Source organism: Acinonyx jubatus, chromosome C2 (genome assembly GCF_027475565.1).
Source record: "Acinonyx jubatus isolate Ajub_Pintada_27869175 chromosome C2, VMU_Ajub_asm_v1.0, whole genome shotgun sequence".
In the NCBI taxonomy this organism is placed as follows: Eukaryota; Metazoa; Chordata; class Mammalia; order Carnivora; family Felidae; genus Acinonyx; species Acinonyx jubatus.
In genome coordinates this window covers 53,135,577-53,160,959 of record NC_069384.1, presented here as the reverse complement: position 1 = coordinate 53,160,959, position 25,383 = coordinate 53,135,577, and the positions used below count along the sequence as shown (strand labels likewise).

Genomic DNA, 25,383 nt, shown 5'->3' with positions numbered 1-25,383 from the left:
TGAGTTTCAGGTTGTTTGAGTGGTGGTATTAGACACACAGATCACTTGTTTTCCTGCTAAACTTCCTTTTGTTTTATTAAATTTTAGATGCATGTATATATTTTAATATGCGGTCATTGATTAATATATAGAAGAGCATTATTTCATCATGAAATTAAATAATGTATCTAAACTATAATACGTTTATAAAATTCCTTTTTGAAAACAGATGAATGATTATAGCACATTGAATGAAGCTATCTCAGCATAATTTCATTATAGCAAATGGTAAGCAATAATAAGTGATAAGCTAATAACATTAAAAGAAAACAGAAAAAAGTTACAAAACACATCTTGAAAAACAAAGGCCATTCTTGAGTTGCTGATGCAAAAAGAAATCAAGTTGGTTTTTTTGAACTTCATCCCACAGTATTTCATACTGCCTTTTTAATGGTTGGCTGTCCCCAACCATTACTGAGCCAGCCAGTCAGCTCTAAACTAGAACTACACAGATCTGCTTTCTCTTTAGTTGTGATGCCAAAGGATTTATAGATTACTCTGTGTTGTGATTTTATGCCCTAGAGCTAACTCTCGACTGTGGGCCAAGTGCTAACTCACTATGACTCAGGTTGGGATAATAGTGTCTGAGGTGAAGTTGCCTTGGGCAGTTCTGGTGGGACTTGAAGAATATGTGAGTCTTATTCTCTCCTCTCCTCTCAACTTTCCCCATGCCCCTCCCTTCCGTTCCCCCACTCCACTTCCTTCACTTCTCTTTTTTATTTCTTTCTTCCTCTCCTGCCTTCTCTTTGTTCTCCATAAGTGTGATCTTTCAGTTTACTGCTGAATTGTGTTAGAGAAGGAATCACGACCACCTCTGTATTAGTTTCCTAGGGCTTCCATGACAAATTACCACAAACTTGGTGGCTTAGATATGAATTTATTCCCTTACAGTTCTGTAGATCAGAAATCTGAAACCAGTTTCCTGAGCTGAAATTAAGGGCTGCTAGGAGAATCTATTTCCTTGACTTTTTCTGGTATTAGAGCTACATTCTGTGCATTCTTTGGCCTGACGGTTCCTCCTTCAAAACCAGCAGTAAAGCATCTCAAATCTCTCTGCTGAAGTTATGACATTGTCTTCTCTCTTCTGTATCAAATTTCCCTCTGCCTCTCTCTTGGGACAATTTTGATTTCATTTAGGGCCTGATAACTTAGGTTGATATTCCCATCTGAAGATCCTTATATCTACAAAGTCCCTTTGCCGTATCAGGTGACATTATAGTTTCCAGAGATTAGGACCTGGATACCTTTGAGGGCTGTTATTCAGTCAGCCACAGCTTCCTAGTTGTGTTTTTGGTCAATTTACTTAGTCTCTCTAGATCTCAGTGACTTTGTCTAATAGCGTTCCTGGGAGGATTTCTTAAAATGCTTGTAAAGTGCTTAGCACAGTACCTGGCAACGAGTAAGTCCACTTTAAATTAAAGTAACTTAAACACTAATATATAATGTTCCTACTATTAAGTATAGTATCTTAAAGATAATCTCGTTCTTGATCTGCCATTCACCTTTACTGTACTTCAAGTCTTTTTTTTTTTTTTTAATGTTTATTTTTGAAAGAGAGAGGCAGATTGCGAGTGGGGGAGGGACAGAGAGAGAGGGAGACACAGAATCCATAGCAGGCTCCAGGCTCTGAGCTGTCAGCACAGAGCGACATGGGGCTCGAACCCACCAACTGCAAGATCATAACCTGAGCCGAAGTCGGATGCTCAACCGACTGAGCCACCCAGGCGCCCCCACCTTTACGGTACTTCAGTCTGGCTTCTATCTTCACTACTCTACTAAAATATTTATTTCAAGGTCACTGGTCTCCTCCAGCTAGTCACATTCAAAGACCACTTCTTGAGCTTCATTTTAGAATCATTTTATACAGTCAAGCACTTAAACAGTCTCCATACTTGACTTCTGCCATACATTTTCTGGTTTCTTCCTTCCTCATTGGATGCCTCTCCAGTTTCCTTTGCCATCTTTCCCTTCTTTAAACCCACCATAAAATATTGGTGTTCCTCAGAACTCTGTCTGGAGTGTTGTTCATCTGTCTTTATGCCAAGGTGAGGAGCAGCATGGCATGTTTGATGATCATAAGGAAAATAGTGAGGCAGGGATACAGATAGCAAGGAGTGACATGGGATATGCTGGTGTAGGTGAGAATTTCCAGTGTTTGGAAGTCTCTTGGGAAAGGATTTCTGACATTGATCTGAAGTGTGAGGGTACATTGAGAGGCCTTGATGTTGATGTGTTTTGTGGGTATTGGTAGTGAATGCCTGAGTATTTCCCTTTTTATGAGGTCCACAACTGATGATCTCCTTCCTGAATGCTTTTGAACCACTAAGCCAGCATATGGCTCTGGGCTTGGTTAAAAGTGCAGGGAAGAGATGACAGAGTTGTGAGTAGAGTGACAAGCTCAACTCTATTCCCCGTGTTTAGTAGGGATATGTGAGTTTCCGGTGTGTAGGGAAAACATCACTAATCGTGGCTGGTGTTGAGATAGGAAGGAATAAACTTAGCTTCAGCCTGGTCTCCCAGCCGAAGGATTATGCAGGGTGAGACAAAGTACCCTCCTAAGAACCTACAAAGAGCCCACACTTAGATACTTTTTTCAAAGGTGCAGCTGACAAGCAGTCAGTGTTCAACACAGAAATCTCAAAAATTAGAAGAAATAGAATGGAGGATTTTTCACCAGGTATTGTGGTCACTCAGATGACCAGATGTTTCTTCACCTCCTCTCACTGCCACTGAAGTTTAGGTAAAGGGTGCTGTCTCTGGAAACCTCACTCCTTCCTCCCCAGCCTAGATGTTTTCAGTTAGTAGTGTGCCCTGTTTTTGTAGAAGAGGGAGAAATATGAGTAAGATATTACATAATCTTAGCCCAAACTGAAAAAAATATTATAAACATGGGCTGAGAGATCTTAAGGAGCTTATAGCCAGGTGGAACAGAGGTTGGAGAAGGGACATTTAATAGGTGTTCCTTGGGAAAATAGTAAAACAATTTCAGATTTATAGTTCAATGAGTTGAAGCTTTTTGTTTTGTTTTTTTTTTAATATATGAAATTTATTGTCAAATTGGTTTCCATACAACACCCAGTGCTCATCCCAAAAGATGCCCTCTTCAATGCCCATCACCTACCTTCCCCTCCCTCCCACCCCCCATCAACCCTCAGTTCTCAGTTAGTTGAAGCTTTTTAATCAAACCCAGTAAACACATATTATTTAATTTTATTATTATTTCAATGAACATAACAAAACTTTGAGTTCATTGTTCCTATCCCCACACTGGAGACGGGTAAGATGAGGTTTATGAGGTCAGGTGAATTACCCAAGGGCACATAGCTAGCAAAATACAAATCAAGGGTTGGAGCCCTCATCTCTTGGACTTTGAAGCCTGTACCCTTTCTTTTTTTTTTTTTTTAATTAATATTTTTTATTTTAATTTCAGTATAGTTAACATATAGTGTTATATTATTTTCAAGTGTACAGTACAGTGATTCAAGAATTCTATACATTACTTAGCGCTCATCATGATAAGTATACTCTTTAATCTCCATCACCTATTTTACCAATCCACCCCCCACCCTCTTCTGGTAACCATCAGCTTGTTCTTTATAGTTAAGAGTCTGTTTTTTGGTTTGTCTCTTTCTCTTTTTTTTTCCTTGCTCATTTTTTAAATTGCTTATATGAGTGAAATCATAGGGTATTTGTCTTATTTCACCTAGCATTATACTCTGTATGTCCATCCATGTTGTTGCAGATGGTGAGATTTCATTCTTTTTTATGGCTGAATAATATTCTGTTGTATAAATATACCACCTCTTTATCCATTCATCCATTGATGGACACTCGGGCTGCTTCCATTATTTGGCTACACATTGGAGGGCATGTATCCCTTTGAATTAATGTTTTTTTGTTCTTTGGGTAAATACCCAGTAGTGTGACTATTGGATCATAGGTTAGTTCTACTTTTAATTTTTTGAGAAACCTCCACACTGTTTTCCACAGTGGCTACACTAGTTTATGTTCCCACCAACAGTGCATGAGAGTTCCTATTTCTCCACAGCCTCGCCAATACTTGTTTCTTGATTTTAGCCATTCTGACAGGTGTGAGGTTATATCTCATTATAGTTTTGATTTGGATTTCCCTGATGTCTAGTGATTTTGAGCATCTTTTCATGCATCTGTTGGCCATCTGTATTTCTTCTTTGTGTAAGTGGCTGTTCATGTCTTTTGCCCGTTTTTAATTGGATTATTTGCTTTTTGGGTGTTGAGTAATATAAGTTTTTTATGTATTTTGGATACTAACCCTTTATTGGATATATCATTTGCAAATATCGTATCCCATTCAATAGATTGCTTTTAGTTTTGTTTCCTTTGCTGTATAGAAGCTTTAATTTTGATGTAGTCTCAATAGTTTATTTTTACTTTTGTTTTCCTTGCCTTAGGAGACATATCTAGAAAAATGTTGCTATGGCCAATTTAAGACAAATTACTGCCTGCGCAGTCTTTGAGGATTTTTATGGTTTCAGGTCTCCCAGTTAGGCCTTTAATCCACTTTGAGTTCATTTTTATGTGTGGTGAAAGTGGTCTAGTTTCATTCTTTTGCATGTAGCTGTCCAGTTTCCCAACACCATTTGTTGAAGAGACTATTTCTGATTGCATATTCTTTCCTCCCTTATTGAAGATTAATTGACTGTGTAATAGTGGGTTTGTTTCTGGGTTTTCTGTACTGTTTCATTGATCCATGTATCGGTTTTTATGCCAGTACCATACCGTTTTGAAGCTACAGTTTTGGGGGTGCCTGGGTGGTTCAGTTGGTTAAGCATCAGACTCTTGATTTTCAGCTCAGGTTATGATCTTGTGGTTTTGTGGGTTTGAGCCCTAGGATTCTCTGTCTCCCTCTCTGTCTACCCCTCCCCCACTTGCACAGTCTCTGTCTCTCTCAAAATAAATAAACTTAAAAAAAAAAAAGAAACTATAGCTTTGTAATATAACTCGAAGTCTGGAATTGTGATGCTTCCAGTTTTATTGTTCTTTTTCAAGATTGATTTGGCTTGTTGGGGTCTTTTGTGGTTCTATACAAATTTTAGGATTATTTTTCTAGTTTTGTGAAAAATGCTATTGGTATTTTGATAGGGATTGCACTAAATGTGTACATTGCTTTAGGTAGTATAGACATTTTAACAATATTTGTTCTTCCAACCCATGAGCATGGAATGTCTTTCCATTTCTTTGTGTCATCTTCAGTTTCTTTCATCATTTTTTATAGTGTTCAGAGTATAGGTCTTTCACCTCTTTGGTTGAATTTATTCCTAGATATTTTATTGTTATTGGTGTAATTGTAAATGGAATTATTTTCTTATTTCATTTTGTTCTGCTTCATTATTAGGGAGTAGGAATGCAACAGATTTCTGTATATTGAAGCCTGTCCCCTTTCTAACTGATTGTACTGCTCCATATACCACACTGTTAAATTTGTTTTATGACAGCGGTGAGTTTACATAAAGGTACAATTAAAAAACTGTTAATGGTAATATACAGTTAATGATAATATAAATCAAACTACCTACGGTTGCAGAGGGTGGAATGATATAAATAATTATTTGGTGTAAAGGACAATTCTAATTTTGAAGTTAGTTTCTGCTAGGACTACAGAAAGAACTATGGTACTTCCCTATTTGTTCTGTATCAGATAACCTTGGATTATTCCAACCATAGCACATGCTTATTTACTTTTTTATCATCTATTCCACACACCCCTGTCATTGAATGACAGTTCAGTGAACTTATTTGTCTTCCTTGCTGATGTTTTACCAGCAATTTAGAACCGGCTCTTGGCACATAATAGGCTTTCTATAAATATTTTTTTGAATAAATGAACAAATGAGTCACTGATATTTAAGCTACCACTTAAATTCTACCTTAAAGAGTTAGAGGCAAAAAGGAGTAAAAAGGAGGATGTTATGGACTGAATGTCCCATGTGAAGCATCTCAAAGAATCTCCCAGAAGATTGTGAGGGTAACTGAGGAATAAATGCCAACAAGTCATTACTTTTGTAGTCAGTGAAAATTACCAAGTTTACTTTGGTGTTTGAAGAAGTAGAACTGCTTTTCAAAATTTATGAATCCAAGTTTTGCTTAAAGATAAAACACATAATTGTAATTGTTTTCAGATAAACTCAATTACCGTTATGCTTTCTATATTGTTTTTTATGTAAGTGAGTTAATTCAGAATTTTCCTCCTCCCACTCTCTTCAGAGTGGCATTGATGAGGTTTTGGGGTGATGGTGGGGTGGTCCAGAGCCCATGACCAAGAAAGAATTCTTGAAGACGTCTTTGGTGCAAAGAAAAGTGATTTTATTCAAGTATGGGAACAGGACCGGTAGGGAAAGAGCTGCACTAGGGTTGTGAAAAGTGGCTCCTTATATACTATGAAGTTGGCGAGATAAAGTCAAATTGGAGGCCTCCAGAGGGACTTTGATATGCTAAAGAGGACCCATAAGATACCTAAGGCCTTGCTATTGTCAAGTTAAGGTTGTTTTTCCTTCTAGAAAAACATTAACATTAAGACAGTAGGGAGTTCTTAGAGAATGTTTATACCCTGCTGGCCTCAAGTACTTGTCAATGGGATGCAGGTTATAAGGAAGTTTAATTTTACCTGCCATTTCCTTCTGCCTTTACCAAATCATTGTGGAGGGCAAGGTGATGTTGGGGCTCCAGGAAACTGAGTCTATAGGTTTCTGGAAATTAGGCTTTTGATAAGATTGACTTCTTGTAATTTACTAAGATATTTGTAAACTGATGGAGACTCAGGTCCTGCACGAATGTGATCTTTATCAGTTAGCTATTTGTTTTTCTCCTTTCCTTTGTTCTTGGGCATCCAGCAGTGCCTGAAGAGTATCACACATATCCCATGTGGGGGTGGGGGTGTTTGCAGCCTGTTGGCTTGCCTTATTCTTCCTCATCAGGCACTACACAATGCTGGGAATTCTAGGACTGATTCCCTCTTTAGAGCTCCTGCCTAGGAAGAGTAGGGTTCCTTTTCTCCCAGATTCCTAAATAAATAGTATTGTCTCCCACTTTGGGGCTTATTAAGTCATACTTTGCTTATACACTAAGATGGAGGCTCAAGACCAAGTGTATATAACACATTCAAAACTGAACTCTTGGGGTGCCTGTTTGGCTCAGTTGGTTGAGTGTCAGACCTCAGCTCAGGTGATTATCTCATGGTTTGGGAGTTCAAGCCCAGCATCAGGCTCACTGTTGTCAGTGTGGAGCCCCCTTCAGATCCTTCTGTCTCTGCCCCTCCCCTGCTTGTTGTGCACTCTCTTTCTCAAAAATAAACAAACAAAAACCCCACAACTGAACTCTTGGTTTCAACTTTACCATTTCAGAAAATGACACTATACACCATAGGAGTCATCCTTAAATCCTGAGTTTTGTTCATTCCTTGCATTCACAACTATACCACACCTGCATTCACACCTGTAAGTTCAGCTTCTAAGATACACCCTGAATGTGGCCATTGTTCATCATCTCCAGCACGACCATGTAACCACCACCACTTCTGGATGGTTCTGTCATGACAGCCTTTTTCTTCGTCTTGATAGGGAAAAATCCGTTATAAGATGGCCGACAGGACTGATAGGGGAATTCCTGTCCGTGACTGAAGACTCCCCTTCTGGCTTCTTCTTCCCACCCCGCTTGTCCCAAGAGCCAAATTACTACTAATGAGGAATGCGGAAGTAACAGACTATAAATTGTTCCCTCTGCTTATACTCCTGGCTCAGACCTCTGGAGATGATCTCCTCTGAGCCCACTGGTGTAAAATAAACCTCCTGCCTTCCAAGACCTCTGAGTGCTGCTTGGTTCTTCTGCTGGGTGATCCAGACCTGTTTCCGTAACAGTCTCTCCATATTTACTCTTGTTCCTCCAATCCGTTTTCCACAAAGTAGAGAAGTTTTTTAAAAATATAAATCTGATCATATCACTCTGCAGCTTAAAACCCTACTAATGGCTTTCTGTTTCTCATTGCACAAAATGAAAACTCCCTACATGGGCTATAATCTCTTGCACATCTGTAAAGTGAAGGTCACAATAGTGCCAACCAACCACATAGGGAGGTTTTGAGTATGACATGTTCTTAAAAATTTTTTTAATTTGTAATTTATTATTATTATTATTGAGAGAGCCTGAGCATGAGTGGGGGAGGGGCAAAGGGAAAGAAAGAGAATCTTATTTTTATTTTTTTATATTTGAGAGAGAGAGCGCAAGTGAGTGAGGAGCTGAGAGAGAGAGAGAGAGAGAGAGAGAGAGAGACTCCCGTGAGGTGCAGAGAAGAGGGAGAGAGAAAGGGAGAGAGAGTGCGGAGACTGGAGCACGGCTCCAGCCCTGAAAGTGGGGTTGGAACTCACAAACCATGAGATCATGACCTGAGCTGAAATCAAGAGTCAGATGCTTAACCAACCAAGGATGACATGTTTTTAATGCATTAATATATGCAAATATGCCTGGCACAGAGCAAGCACTATGTGTTAGCTATTAGTAGAGGACAGGAGATGGGGGCAGACTATTGTTGATGTGGACCTAGAGAAGAAGAGTTGGGTGGGAAGGGGTCCTGTTTGTGATACTGACAAGCCTGAAGAGGGGACAGGAGACAGTTGCTAAGTCAGAGACAGCCTGGAGAAGGGTTGATCCACATTCCGTCTGAAAGGCAGGCTCCAGGAAGGTTGTTATCAAATGGAGGCACCATCAAAAACAATCATCCTTTGCTTAATTTTGCCTGGAGCGTGCAGGGGGGTTGTTGTCATTGGCAGGGACCAAACTGCTCCTGAGTTTGGCAGGGCTTCATGAAACTGATATTTTGGAATTTGTTTCCCTCTATGGAAAAAAAAAACTTGATTAACAATCATGAGAGAGGAGAAATGTGCATGCTTGCAGACTTGTGGTTTGCAAATTGCTTATAATTCTCATATTACTGTCTGCCACCAAAATACCTCAGCCTGACGAGATCAGAGCTACTGTCATCCTTTTACATTTAATTTTAATTTACACGAAATAATGTTCTTCCTGCTCCATTTCTTCCAATTCTTTTCTTCTCCTCCCCTGTTCATTTTTCCTTATCACTTCAAAGTTCCTCCCTTCAGCAATGTCATCTTCTTTGGCTGTAATGTGCTTCACCTTTGTACGTCTATTATTTTCATTTCAAGTTTATGTCCTCTGTAGTCACACTTCTTAGCTATAAAATTAAACTTAGAAAAAAATAACAAGCTGACTATCTAAAAGAGACTATTTCACTTTTGTTAACAAGCATTTGGGTTGACATTTCCTTATTTTGGAAACTTTTATCTTGAATTTAATTTAAAAATTGAGGGAGCACTGAAGAACTCACAAAAAACTCCTTTTTCCTCCTCCTGTCTGCCTTTCCTTCCCTCTCCTCTCTTCTTTTCCATGCGCTTAAAATCCAGCTATAACATGAACATTTAAAAAAACTAGGGGGGCATGGTTACTGATTTGTATATTTTCTATACCTCAGATGTACTACTAACAGATTTGCAAGCAGTTGTCTTTACATAAATGTTTGCTGTGACATGAGACTGCACTGGGGAGTAATTTTGCCATAAGATCATTTCCCCTACTTGAGATATACATATAGTGTGCAACCTTTTGGGGGTAGGCGTTTACTTTCTTCTTTCACTCAACAAGTCTGCATTTACTAGGTAACACTTTCAGACACTGAATACTATCCAGGGTGAGTCATAATCTTGCTCTAATTTGGTAATTTTTCATGTTTTTATGTGCTTACACCAGGGCGACATATTTTATCATAATTTATTGCCTTCATAATTGTTCCGCTTTGGAATATGGAAACACTGCGTGCTCTCATTTCTTCTTTCTGGTAAATTCAAGTGATCTTTGCCTCCCATTTCAACTCTAACCTCTTACCAAAGGCCACCACATTCCTAATATCACATGTTGAAACTTCTGAGAGACTTTACTTTTGCTAAGTCATTTTTTTTTCCCAAAGAGATGATGGCTACTATTCTTTTGAATTATTGCATCCATTATAGAAAAGGAACTAATTATTCTTTATTTAACAAGGAATATCCTGTGACTGATATAGTTAGATTCATGTAAAAATGCATAAGTGGTAGTGAGGAGATCATTTTCTCCAACAAAAAGCAATTTCAAAAGTGATTTAAATGGAGCATAAAGAAGTACTCATGAATATGGTTGCCCTTATAGCTAATGCAGATATCTTACTTCTACCGCTGATATTCCTGAGTGCCTTATACTTAGCAGGTTCTCAGAAAACATTAAAAATTTTTTTTTAATGTTTATTTATTTTTGAGAGAGAGAAAGAGCACGAGCAGGGGAAGGGCAGAGAGATAGGGAGACACAGAATCCAAAGCAGACTCCAGGCTCTGAGCTGACAGCGCAGAGCCTGACGTGGGGCTCGAACTCACGAATGGTGAGATCATGACCTGAGCTGAAATCGGGCGCTCAACTGACTGAAACACCCAGGCTCCCCAAACATTTCTTGATATTAACAGTTTTCCAATCCTGACTTTTTGTGTTGGTTCTCGAAACATTCACATCATGTTTAGAAATGTTTGTATATGGATAGATAGATATGGATCTCATATTTTCTAAGGTGATATAACAGCTGGTGACTTGGATAATTGTGTGTTGATGTGGCCCCAAAGACTATAGTGCCATCAACACTCCTCTCTCTACTGTATTAGGATCCATTTATGTGCCCTGGCTTGCAACCCTTCCTTAAATTAGAGATAAAGCTCTACTTCTTCCTCTTAAGGCGTATGCTTTGTCTCATCATAGGATGTTTTGTGACAATTATAAATTTACTTGTGAATTTTCTGCATTACAGATTCCACTTCAGTGCACTACAATACTGCCTGCAATTAAAAATATATATATAATATATTCTGTGTATGCTACCCATTGCTGCATGAATGCTTGGAGAATATCAATTTTTTCATGTTATTGACTTTGGTGAACCTCATCATCGCTCTGAAAGGAAGTCACAGCAAAGCAAAAATACCCCTGACATTTGAGCCCCAAAGAGAATTCTAGCTAGAAATGTGGCATGGGAGTAGTGACAATCAATGACTCTACTGACTTATTTATTCTTTCATTCAAAACCTTTAAATAAGTGTTTATTAATTGCCTATTTTCAATCAGGGCTTCTCGGGACTTTGTTTTCCTTTCATATATGCTTTCTAAAAAGACGTTTTATTTTACAATTTAAGCAGGATTTTTTAAAATTTGGGCCATGTTGGCTTTTTTAAAAGAATTTTTTTAAGTTTATTTATGTATTATGGTGGGGGGGGGAGGGGCAGAGAGAGAGAGGGAGACAGAGGACCCCAGCAGGTTCTGTGCTGTCAATGCAGAGCCCAGGTGGCACTCAACTCACGAACTGTAAAATCATGACCTGAGTCAGATGCTTAACCCACTGAGCCACCCAGGTGCCCCTGGGCCATGTTGTTTACGTGATGAACAGTTAGAATGGGTTTCAGTGATTGCTAAGAAGATGTGTTAATCTGCCAGGTAGTGTATCAGTAGAGGTCTAGTGGTCAGAGCCATGGGGAGTTAACTGCAACACCCTTCCTTTCAGACCTTCCAGTTGGTTGGTGTTCAGCTGAGTATTGAGACAGATTTTATCCATTCCTAAAGGTGTGCTGTACCTGGACTTGATGCCCCACCTGGTTATTCGCAGATTTCTTGTAATGTGAGATGTCTACTTTACTTCCAGATCCATAATCTTATGATTCTGAGCACAAATCTCCAGAATTACTTTTGAAACCTGATGCAGGCTGCTGACTCACTTGTTTTTCCTTAGGCAAATTGCCATTTCAGAATATTATGCATCATCTAAAAAGTATATAATAGTTAGATATGAAGCATCTTAAAAGTAAGTTCCAGTAACAGAATTATCAGCATATATTAAAACTTCCAGATGACTTATGTAGTGTGTTTTATTGATGCTTACAGATTAGCCCATGCTAATTTTCAGGACTATGTAAGGCTGGGACCAACATGCAGTATTTGGTACTCTTTTGGTAATAAAGGTATTAATTACTAAAAAATATAATTGTTTCTGAACAAAGATACATTCTGCCAATTCTCTAATGCTTTCTCCTCAATATTCTTTTGCAGAAAGTGTCAAGTCACCTAGCTTCAGCTCTGCTTGTCTTTTTTTTTTGTTTGTTTATTTATTTATTTTGAGAGAGAGAGAGAGAGAGCAAGTACATAAGCAGGTGAGGGGCAGAGAGAAGGAGAGACAGAATCCCAAGCAGGCTCCACACCATCAGCGCAGAGCCTGATGGAGGATTTGAACCTATGAGATCATGACCTGAGGTGAGGTCAAGAGTCAGACACCTAACCGACTGAACCACCCAGTTGCCCCTATCTCTGCTTGTCTTTTAATTACTCTGGCTGACCACTGCATTCTCGTCATTGCTTTGAGATGGAAACATGCTGGCATAGATGTGAGCATAATGTGAGATGCTGAATCTAGAGGTACACCTAATGACAATAGTATTAGGAGATATTTGGCCCACGGTCTCAAACTTTCTTAGTGGAGGACCCTGCATCTATTAGAATATAAATTCCAGTGAGATTTAGGCCAGAGATAATGCTTCTCAAACTTTAATATGCCTGTGGATCATCTGGGGACCTTGTGAAAATGCAGATTCTAAGAGGCCTGAGATGGAGCCTAAGATTCTGCATTGCTATAAGTTCAGCACTCAAACCAGGCCTAGAGGAGCAGAACACTTTGGATTTTGAATAGAGACCCTAAGCATTATGGATTCTAGATAACATTTTTATTCTTAGATTTCCATGCAGAGGAATTAAACGCAAAGCAAAGGCTTCACCACTGACATTCTCAAAATGAATGGTAGACCAAAATGGTTGGTAGACCAATTCAAAAATTTCAACCCAAAATTCTAAGAGTACTAAACTCTTTGTTCTGAAAGAATACCAAACTTTGACTGGGCCCGAAATTATTTTACCTGGAATTATTTTCTCAAATCTTGTGGAATTGTTACAGATAGCTCAGATGGATGGGGAAAACAGAGTATCTGGAGTAAAGTTCTGACTTCGAGCCCAGTTTGTCTCTGCTTGGCTCCATAGGCTTGAATAAGTCATAGACCCTCTTTCAGTTTCTATTTCCTTCTATATAAATTGCCAATAGTAAATACAACTTTATAGGTTTGCTTTGATATCAAATCTGAGGATATATATAAAAGTGTTTTGTAAATGTCAAGTGCTATGCAAATATTAGTTGAGAAACTTGTAATTCAGCAGTGGTGATTTACATTCACATCAGAACACTTGTGTGGCCTAAGATCCTTTCATTGTTTGTTTATTAGTAGTGAGCATTCTGACCAAGAACACAGGTATTTTATTGTTTCCCCTAGGCTTCATTTGTATGCAGTCAATGGTTATAATTCTATAGTAAAAAACCCATTAGTTTTTTTAACCTTAAAACACTGGTATTGTTGTATTGTTGTTACCACTCTGGTTGTATTGGGTAAAGGGAAGTGATGAGTAGCATGTATGAAAGTTGGCATAGGACCCTGCTTGGAAAAACTAATTAGTGTTCTGTATCCTGAATTACACACAACTGATGAGAATTGCTTAATCAACACAGAGGTATGCTTGGTCTGAGGAGAACATGCCATCTTCATCACCTAGGGAAGAAGTCGGCCTGCAGGCAGCTTGCATTTTAATTGATTTTATGATGAGCATTGACTTTATTAAAATTTAGACAGCCCTATGGCATCTGTCAGTGATAAGTGACAGGAAGACATTAAAAGTTTAGTGAACACTTAGGAATTCTTTATCAGCAGGCATTTATTGAATGCCCCCTGGATGAGAATAATAATGCTTACATTTATAACTTGCAAGTCATTTCCACAGATTTTATTTACAACACAAAATTTTCATTGAGTCTATTCCCTTTCTGATATAAAAACCAGTTTTTGTGGGGCTTTCATTCATCATTATGTTACAGACTCAGCACAATTTCCATTTTGGGGAGAGAGAATAGATCTTGGAGAGAGGAAGTCAAGAAGGAGGGAGGGAGGGAGAAAGTGAAGAAGGAAGGAAAGAAGGACGGAAGAAGGAAAGGAGGAAAGGAAGGAAGAGAGGAAGGAAGGGAGGGAGGGAGGAAGGAAGGAAGGAAGATGCTAAGCATACAAGTGTTGTTTTGTTTTTCTGGAAAATTCACTGAGTTAATATTCAAGAAGAGAAGAAATGACTTTGAATAATTAAATATGTAAGACCCTGTTAGGCTTTTTGGAATTGATATCTCATCTGATTTGTCAAAACACACATCTTTGCAGGAACCAGAATGCTCAATAGCTGCTTTGGCATGTGTTTAGTTTGATTTAGTACCACTTTCTGCTTTTCTTTCTAGACCCTCTCTGATTTGTTTTCAACCTTAGCCATGTCTTTTCATGCCTGTCACTCTCTTTTATAATTAGAACACTCTGAGGATTTGCATTAAAGTTTAACCTACATTAAGAATCCAAGGGGTTGCCTGGGTGGCTCAGTTGGTTGGGCATCTGACTTGGGCTCAAGTCATGATCTCGCGGTCTGTGAGTTCGAGCTCCGCGTCGGGCTCTGTGCTGACAGCTCAGAGCCTGAAGCCTGCTTCGGATTCTGTCTCCCTCTCTCTCTGCCCCTCCCCGCTCATGCTCTGTCTCTCTGTCTGTCAAAAATAAATAAACATTAAAAAAAAAAAAAAAAAAAAAAAGAATCCAAGGTCTTTTTTTTTAAACAGTGTTTTGAACAAGTGGATGACACTTTCCATGGATATCTTATTTAGTAGGTCTTCCCACCACTGAGGGGGCCCCCGCATTGTATTATAATCTCATCATCTTTCTGCACAGACTTGTTGGTTGAACAGGTGGCACCTGGGTGAGGCTCCATTTGCGGCAGACCGCTTCAGCAACACCTGCCCTGCCCTCAGACCCCTGTAGTGGCTGAATTCATGGAAGACTAGTTCAGGGTAAGTAGAGAAAGGAAGTAAGAATTTCTAAAAGTTCTGAATTCAGGGATGTCTCTAGAAAACTGAACTTTATTTTTCAGAAGTATATGGGACATATTGTATCTGATTTGGCTGGTAAATATCCATCTACACATGAGGAAGTTAGAAAGAAAGAATGAAATGAAACAATCTGGTATTAACTGGTTAATAAAGGAACTTTTTAAATGTTTGATGCTTGTATTCAACGATTTATATATAATATAATTAATGTTTAATCACACAGAAGCCTTGCCAAGTAGTAGTCCTGTAGGAATTACTCTAATGAATACATAAGCACCTCTTGTATTGAGCATATTAATTGCTTATATGCAAATGATTTTAAGTTCTTGAACAGTTGACTTAAGAAGGGTAAACATTATCTCTGTAATCTTGTATATGATATTCATTTGCTTAGCAAGCCTTTTTTTTTCTGATGGATTACACAAAAGCAAACCTTATAATCAACAGAGTATAAATTATCCTTAGTTTGGAAAAACAAATTAATGAGGTTTTATGATCTTAATTTCTAGACTTCTCTATCACCTAACTCAATATGGGGCAGTAATATACCATACGTTGGTATAAGTGACTCATACTTGTACATTGACTTTTAGTCCTTATTTTTTTCTGCTACCTTTTAAATGACCTAGGTAATTTTGAAAAATAGGATTTGCATTAGTGTTATGGAATTAGACATGAGGCAGCTCAGTTTACCTATATGAATGGGAGCATCTTTATTGTTTTGGCATTTACATGAATGGATCTTCTAGTACCTTTGTTGTCCAAAGACATCTTTGATGATATTTCTCTAGGGTCTCCAGATATCACCCATATTTTTGGGATGTTAATTCTTAAGTATGAAAAAGTAGAATTTATAATATCTCAGAGTTGGCAAGAGCTTTAAGATTAGCTTGTAAAAACCACAAATTATGTACAAATCATAGTTTCCAGAAATCTTCTATTTGTAAGGATTTCCCTAGTACAATGAAAGGGCTCTGTGCAGAGCCAGGCATATGGATCTTAATTCATCATAACCACACACATACACACTCATAGCAGTCAGATAAAATAATTTCTTATTAGAGCCAAGTAAACATGTCATAATTAATTTGAACCACACACATATGGGTCACTATACCTAAGGAACAGGACGTTAATTCTGATCACAGGGTCTCCAATTGGTGCAAAAGAAAGAGGAAAAGAGATCCATCCTTTCAGAATTCACCTGAAAAGTTTCAAATATGTCTACAACTCTCCTAATCAGAATTTTGCTATTTGTTTTATATCCACAGATATGTGATCTTCTGGATTTTAGATTTGAGTGAAATTTCCTATGGATTTATTTGTCAGTGTATATCTTTATCCCAGAGAAGTTCAGATTATTGGCATGTTTCCTGAAGTGTGTTTTGCATAGTAATGGTTAAATAAAATATTTATAAGGAGACCTTGCAATCTTTTTTCAAGCAAATTAGAGGAATTCTGGGTATATTTATTGATTCATTAAACAAATGTTTATTAACTACTGTATGGGGAACACAATGTAAGATACTGTTCATATAATGGGTAAAATGGACGTGATCATTGCCTCATACTGCTTATGTTCTAGTAAGGAAAACAGACATTAAGTGCCATGGTCTAAATATTTGTGTGGCCTCCCCCCAGTTTATATGTTGAAATCCTGGTGTCAAATGTGATATAGAAGATGGTCCCTTAAGAGATGATTAGGTCGTGAGGGTAGAGCCCTCATGAATGGGATTACTGTTCTTATAAAAGAGGCTTCCACCATGTGAAGACATAGCAAGAAGGCTTTGGCTATAAACTAGGAAGAGGGTCTTTCCCTGACCATGCTGGTGCTTGATCTTGGACTTTCAATCTCCACAACTGTGAGAAATAAATTTCTGTTGTTTATAAGCCAACCAGTCTATTTTATTATACAGCCCAAATGGACTAAGACATTCATCAACTAATTACAGAAATATTCAATATGTAACTGAGATAATTGCAATGAATACAAAGTATAGGACATATATGGTAGACTGCTCTAGGAGGTCTTGTATAGTTTTGGAGTATTTGGGGGCTAAGGAAACTTTTCCAGGAGAAGAGGGAGGTCAGCAATGCAGGAATGGAGTAGCATGTGCAAAGCAGCATGTTTTCTGAGATAAACAGAAACATGTTTGAGAAATGTAAACTCATTGTAGTGGAAGCACACACAAGGAGGTTGGTGCAGTAAGCAGATGCCAGTATGAGGAAAGCACCCATAATTTTTTAAAGACCATTTTTGAAAGAGAATGGCATGGTCAGATTTTTATTTTTATTTAAAAAAAATTTATTAAAAAAATTTTAATGTTTGCTTTTGAGAGAGAGAGAGAGAGAGTGTGTGTGTGTGTGTGTGTGTGTGTGTGCGCGCGCGCGCGCGCGCGCAGACACGCATGTGAATGGGGGAGGGGCAGACAGAGGGAGAGAGAGGATCTGAAGCAGGCTCCATGCTGACAGCAGAGAGCCCGATGTGGGACTCAAACTCATGAACCATGAGATCATGACCTGAGCCAAAGTTGAACACTTAAGTGGCTGAGCCACCCAGGCGCCCCAGATTTTTATTTTTAAAGTAACACTTTGGTTGCAGTATAGAGATTAGGGTAGAAGTGGGTGGTATGAACTGCATTGTGATCCCCACCCCCAACCAGACTTATATGTTGAAGCCCTAATACGACAGTCTATGGAGTTAGGGCCTAAAAAGAGGTAGTAAAAAGTGAGGATATAAGGCTGAGGCCTTAATCTGAGAGGACTGGAGGCTTTATAAGAATAGGAAGAGGCATCACAGCTCTTTCTCTCAGCCTGTGCTCAGAGAAGAGGCCTTGTGAGGACACAGTAAGAAGGTGGCCATTTGCAGGCCAGGAGGAGAGGTCTCACCAGAAACAAAATTTACTGGCACCTTGATCATGGACTTCTAGTGTTCAGAGCCATGAGAAAATAAGCTTCTGTTGTTTAAGCCACCTAGCCTGTGGTATTTTGTTATGGAGCCAAGCTGACTAATTAATATAGGTGGAAAGAAGGCTTATGGGAGTACTGGGTAAGGGACCACAGCAGTAGTTCAGATAAGAGATAATGTGTGCACTATGATGGAAATGGCAGAAATTGAGAAAAATGCACAGAAGCAAAAGGCTTTTCACATGTAGAATTAAAAGGATTTGATGTTGTATTTATATTTAAGATGAGAGAGAGACGGAGAGAGATATAAAGCTTTCTGACTTGCACTGTAGATGAATGATTTGTACACCTCCGGAGTCACGTGAAGATCAGGTTTGGAGCTATAACACTTACCTTCAGTTTTTGACACATGAAGGCTTTTAGGTGACTTTGGAAATGTGTAAGAGGGAAATGGCAATGGAGCTTACAGAGAAATTAACGGTCAATAGATTCTGTTACTGTATGACTTCTCAGAGCTTTTAACATCTTTAAATATGTATGTGAATTGTGACTCTGTAAGATAGGGTTTTGGTTTTTTGCAGTCCTTTTTCAAACTTGGACCTCTCTGAGCAGGAAAAAAAAATCACAGGGCTAGTATTCTGTAGGATATATTTGGTAATTGCTGGTCTGTCAGCACATTTTAAATTATTTTCCTTCCCTGCTGCTTCGCTGCTGCTTGATATCAGTAACTTTTGATTTTATTTAATAAAACATACTTTGGACACATGATGGCCAGTATACTCGCAAATTGTGGAAATGAAGCGGAAAAGGATTCAAGACAGGAAATTCAGTCCTAGGTTTCCTCTGTAAACATTGCCAGTGTCCTTTAGAGTGCCTGGCAGGAGCTGAGCTGAATGCTCAGAGCAGGGAACACTCTCTGCCTTCAGGCCGCATCTAGATACCGTATTCAGGTAGTGTTAATGAACAACACCCCTGTCCTGAAATCCTTGCCTCCTGCAAAAGTTGTTGACTCTCTCAGGGTTATACCACTCCTAGGGTTGCATCCTATCCTGAAAATTTAGAGTGAGTCTCCCTTGGGTTTGTATATCCCAAGTTTTCAAAGTTATTGCCTAGAGGCTCAAGTCAACCAAGTGTTAGTGGCCTAAAATTTAGTTATATAGAATTACATAAGTTATAATGAGTTTTCCTTAGTGCTTTTGGCATATAATATCATACTGTATGCAACATTTTACAATTGGCTTTTCCATTCAACCTATATTTTGGAAATTTATTCATGTAACCACATGCAAATCTATCTTTTTTTAACTAGTAATATTCTATAGTATGAATGTGTCAAAATATTTTCAGCCATTCTATATTCAGCTAGATAAAACAAAACAAAAGAAAACAAAACCCTATGAACTGGGTATTATTAGTAAGAAATACAGCAACAGGAAGAGCAAAAACAAGAATTGAATGATTCTGGGGGTGCCTGGGTGGCTCAGTCGATTAAGCCTCTGACTTTGGTTTAGGTCATGATCTTGTGGTTCACGAGTTCAAGCCCTGTATTGGGCTCTGTTCTGACAGCTCAGAGCCTGGGGCTTGTTTTGGATTCTGTGTCTCCCTCTCTCTCTTCCCCTTCCCCACTCGTGCTCTCTCAAAAATAAATAAACATTTTTAAAAAATTTAAAAAAAAGAATTGAATGATTCTGCCTGTTTTTTGCCCAAAAGGTATGTGGACTATAAGAAATTCAATTAATTCATGTTAAATATCTTCTCGTTGTATTTTTTTTTTGAGAAATAAATGACCAGTAAATAGATTTCTAGAAAAACTCTTTATGTCAAATTTTATTCCTAATGTGAAATCCTACATGATTTTCTTATTGTTCCAAAAAATATGATCTCTCATTTTTTTTAATGTTTCCCCTCTACTCTAATTAAATCATTTGGAACCTTGTATCCTAGTTATTTGCAATAGCTCATTAAGGCTCACAACCTCCTGTGTGCCCCTCCCCACCCCCCTCCCCTCCAGAGTACCTTGCTCATAGGGGATCTACAGGTATTTCTTGGTTTGATTTTTGAATTAAACTAGATTGCTTATTCATTTCTGGTTATTAGAAGATCAGCATGTTCTTGAGATTGATGTGTACCATTACACTTTTGACAGATAGTTTTTAAAAAAATATATTGAATTGGGAGGTTAATGATTTAAACACCTCCAAAAGTAGACCTGTTTGTTATCCATGCTTCCTAATACTTCTTTCTACCTTATTCTGCCATTGTCTGCATGCGGTACAACAGCAAAATGATTGCTAGGTAGTTGAAAAGGTTGAACTCAATTTACCAATTGCTGCAATGTAGGAAAAAAAACAGCCATGAGCCATAATTTCCATTATGAAATATCTATAGAAAGGAGGTTAAATCTGTGTTACAATAAGATGTTAATAGGACTTTACGAAAACAATTAAAGAAACATGTTTACTGTTAGAATAACTGAAGTCAAGCCTATTATTCCTCAATTTGGCAGAACAGGTATTTTGGGGTAATTTATATGTAACATCAGGTAGAAACTTGCTTTCTCCAGGAAAACTTTCTATTGATATCAAGTTTCCATATGGATTATTATAATTTTCAGGATATCCCTGTAGCAAAAATAAAACAATTGGAAGTATATTTAGATATGTGCTCACACCTGATAGCAATGTGTTTAAAAGCAAATTAAATCAACCTCATTTAGGAGAGCTCAAATCTACTATGTACTATCTAAGATTCTTTGCTGTCCAAGTAAAGATCATAGTCAAGGAATAATACCATTGCTCAGAGTTTAGGAATTCCTAGGTAGAGACAGAAGTAGGAAGTCAAAATATCTGCCAAGAATTAATAGGCTATAATAGGATGAAAGGAGTCTCTCTCCCATTTTATTTACTCCTTAATTGACCCTAAGCAGATGTGGAAAATATCAATCCCCTGTCACTTTACATGACAAGTCTAGCATCAGCCTATCAGATTGGCCTATGAACTCTTTGCCTCCATCAGTTTCACTATTGGCACCATGGAACTGACCATCCTGGGTGAGAATGCTATTTAGCTGCTTTTCTAAAATGTCAGAAAATATCATTGATTGCAACTCTTGCATTTTATAACAATAATAAGTTCTTTGAAGGACATCTAGGTTGGCTGTTTACATTATAGGGAGAGAGTTGTATATGTGGCATTTTGGACAGAATTTTGGAGTGAGCAGTGATTTTGTTGTCATTGCTAATGTGATAGCCTCAAATTTTACAATATGCACTGATAATACAATGGTCACCAGGACTTGGGGTATAAATCATCACTAGGCAGCAACATTAGTATTATGTTGAAACCAGAGGTAGGAGGAGAAGGCAGTGGTATGTACAGAGAAGACTTGAGGTTGTAAGAACCCAGGTTCTTTTGAGTGTTAATTTAACATGCCCTGGGCTGCTTCAATTCAATCTCTTTTTGTTACCACATTCTTTCATAAATTATAGGCAAATGGACAACAGGCAGGAAATGTCTTCTCATTCTTCTACGTAAAACTCCTGGTCCTGAAATTTGGGTGTTTCCATCACACTGTGTGTATCTATGGCTATTGCTTTTGCTGGTGATTGCAGCAACTGTTCAGATAATTGCAGTTATCGCCTCCATATGATTTCCTTCTATGATTAAAAAATTAATATGTGAATGTAATTCTGGAGAGCACCATTCTTAGATTTTATTATCAATTTTCAATACAGAGTTATGCAAATGTAGGACCTCATAAATGTCACTTAATGCTAATGATTTGCAGCTTGGCAAGGAGTTTCAGCTTTTTGAATGGATTAAAAGAATAGAGAGAATTTTACATTTGTGGGAAATACAGTATCAGTGAAGTACCTAACTGGGAGTCTGTTCTTTCCTGAGAGAAAAGAACAGTTAACTTTTTGTTTCTTCCTGATTAAGAAAGATGTTAATGTCTCCTCGTTCCCTCCTCAAGCCTTTCTCAAGATGGAGATGCCATCTCTGTCACCTGCCTTGGGGAGGAGAAAGCAGTGTAGAAGAGTTGCAGTTTCATGGTATCCCAGCAATGCAAAACACTGATTTTTCTGGGATAAACTGTAAGTTCAGAAGAAATAGAATTTCCTAGCATGTCAATTTTGGACATTCTGTGAGTGTCCATCAAAGAAGGCTGTGAATTGCTTCTGTCAGTATGACTGGCATAAGCTCTTAAATCTGTTGACAGCTTGCAGTTCTTTTTTCTGACTCTCAAATTATTGATACTATTATGCAGTAACTTTCGTGTTAATGCAGTAACAAAATAAATGATTGAATATAGATTTTGAAATAATATCACATACTTAAAAATTAAACCTCAGATCCATATTTATTGTCACTCAACAGCCGCTTGATCATATCAGGGTGTTACACTTGAATTCAATTTTAAGCAAGTGTTAAAATGTGAGGTGACTTCCTAGGATGTCCACATACTTGAACTGGATTCGGGTAACATTATATTATTAATTAATCCATCTGGATAAATGGCATCTGACTTATGCTTTTACTCTATAGCTAGTATATTTTGAATTATTTTGCAAACTATGCCTTACTAGATTGTTACTATGCCTTAACTAGTTGTATTTCTATATACTGCAAAATTGCTTGTATTCTAATAAAGTTAATCTGATTTATCATACTTTTACAAGCATGGATCTCTGATGGTAACACTTTTTTTAGTGTTTAATGCTGAATTTCACCTTTTGGTTAAAGGCTTATTTAGTCTGCTAAAATGGGGTTTGGTTTAAATTCCAATTAACCTTTGTTTTATCTGTGCTATTTAAATGCGTAGTATTATTGCACCTTGATAATAGAGTATAATTTTATCCTTCAATTCTTCATTGAAGCCAACTATATTTATTAAGTTAGTTTGAATTTCCTGACTCCAATATACTGCTGAGATGACTCAACTAATCATTGTTAAATAAAATAAACTGTTCTATTTACAAAATTCTTAAACCGTATTTCCTTATAATGTTTTTGGAAATGTGAATAAGCTATTTTTTAATAAAAATGAATATGAGTCACAGTTTTGCAAACTTGGATGGGCTTGATATGAATCTAGCTTTGGTCAACATTGCCTATTCTGAAATATTTAGTAATACCTTATATTCACTTTAATTCATCAAGGCACTTGAGGCTCTTGTAGTATAGTATAAATGTTGAGTAGCATTGTCTGACTTTGCAGAACTCACTATCTAGCAAGGAAGACAAGCACATGAATAGTTAGCCTGTTATGATACATGTTCTGATGGAGTGGTGCATATAGAGTGTGCATAAGACTGGGAATGGCGAACCTGATGTGGGATCACAGGGAGGCTTCGCAGGAGAGGTGGGGCATTTGAACAAGGTCTGTATAAGAGTGTATCATGCAGATGAGGAGACAGCAGTGAAATCCCAGGCCGAGAGGGCAGCATAAGCAAAGGCACAGACCAATGAAAGTGTATTGTGGATTTGAAAATTTTCAGTAGTCATGAATAAATGGTTCATGGTATGTGTGTATGGGGTAGGGGAGATAGGTAGAAAGGTGGGAACAAGAAGGGTAGGAAATTAAGATGTAAAAGGTTAGATAGCCACATGATATTTTGATGTAGCCTAAAATGCTAAGATGTTTTACTTTAAATTATTTTCAGAAGTGTCAAATAATATGCACAGACATTCCTATTCCATCTCCAACACTTGGCACTGTTGGCCATTCCCTAAACTACCTAGGGATAGGATGAAGGTCAGAGTTGTAGGGTGCTGTGAGAGCTAGGATAGAAATACAGATTGGGTACAGGTTAGGAGGATTATTTTCATATTAATTGGCTTCCCTAGACATCTTGAATTACAAAACTACTCAAAAATGAGTCAACACAATTGTCGTAAGTTCACCCCTTTTCTAATATGGCTCAAAGGTGAACCCATGTGCTGTGACTAAGACTGTGCCTCAACATAGGTTTTCCTACTTAACCTTGGGATTCAGGCACCACATCTAGAGTCTTCCTTGATTCCATAAAGAGGAGTTAAGAGAAAGTTTCAGACACCCAGCCCTTCCTACCTCTAGACTCAGATCGTCACCAACCAGCACAATTTACCTTGTATTCACCAGGAAAAATCTTATGCCTCTATCTGTGATCCATCAGACACAAGAGAAGCCCTAGACTAACCATCATCCTTCAGCTCCAATATTTCTGTAAGGCTACCCATAACCTTATGTTACCTCTTGCCACGTATCTCAAACTCCTAAACTATTTTCATTGTGCTTTCTAGAAATCATTGTCCAGCATCAGCAAATATTTCTTTTGTGACCACGCTCTTACCAAAACATTTAAATCACATTTTTTTCTAATAAAAGACTATTAACCCCTTAAGACACTATTTCCCCTTTAGCTCACTCAGCTGTTGGTAGTCTTTCTTTCACAGATCCCATACTCTTTAAACAGGAGAATGATTTTATGTCATTTGATTACATTACTCATGTTTTATTGTTCTGATTTTATCTCAACCTCTGGATTATTCCTCTTCCTTTCTCAAAGATTTTTATCATCTTTCAACTGTTTTGCCAACACCATTCCTACATTAATTGTACTTGAGGTCAGCTTCAGTTTGATGATCCTTTCAGCATTGTGTCCTTCAGTGACCTTGTCCTTCATTTATTTCAGCTCTCACTCATATGGTATTACTTTAGACCATATCGTTACCAAAAACCACAGCCCCTCCAATATATTAATTCAATGCATTCCACTCTCCATCAGGATTGAATCCTATGGGCATCTTACAGATGTTTCTGGCCTCCTGCTCAGTTCTTTTGTCCCTCTATTGTTTTATTGACTTGGGAAAAAGCCACTACCCTAGTTAAAAAGAGCTCTTTGCCTCCTCCATGTTTACATTTGTCTTCTGGCTGGAGAACAACACCCAAACATACTGAATGATTCTACTTTAAATCCATGGCCATGAATGTCAGATGGATTTTTAATGCTACCTGGAAATCACACTGAATTTTCATAGACCAGCCTGGACTCTCCTATGCTACTCTTTCATGTTAGTTCCTTTTTCTCAAACCTCTTAAACCTTGTCCTCCATCTGTAATCTCAGATAATGTCATTGCTTCCTATTCCACTGAGAAAATTGAAACACCCAAAGGAGAACTTCTAAGGACTCCCACAGCTGCATCACCTCACCTGTCAGTTTTTCCATTTCCATTCTTTTGCCTTTGTGCCTGTATCTGGTCTCCTATCTAAAGCCAGTCCTTTTACTTATATATCATTCTATTCTTGCTCTCCTATTTGATTATCTTTCCACTTAGCTTCTCAAAGGTTGTACTTCATCAATTATCTATACCCTTTTTTAAAAAGTTTAGTGAG

At 37.9% G+C, this 25,383-nt stretch overlaps 1 long non-coding RNA gene across 4 annotated transcripts in view; it reads left to right on the top strand.

The window, feature by feature from the left end:
• Positions 1-25,383, top strand: part of LOC128315167 (uncharacterized) — a 291,330-nt gene that overhangs the window by 59,213 nt on the left and 206,734 nt on the right. For 3 of the 4 annotated variants that reach the window (XR_008297642.1, XR_008297641.1, XR_008297640.1), the window contains exon 2: positions 14,943-15,061. The exons of the other annotated variant lie outside the window; for it this stretch is intronic. This is a non-coding gene — a long non-coding RNA (uncharacterized LOC128315167). The remainder of the gene's footprint in view (positions 1-14,942; positions 15,062-25,383) is intronic. 4 annotated transcript variants of the gene reach the window in all.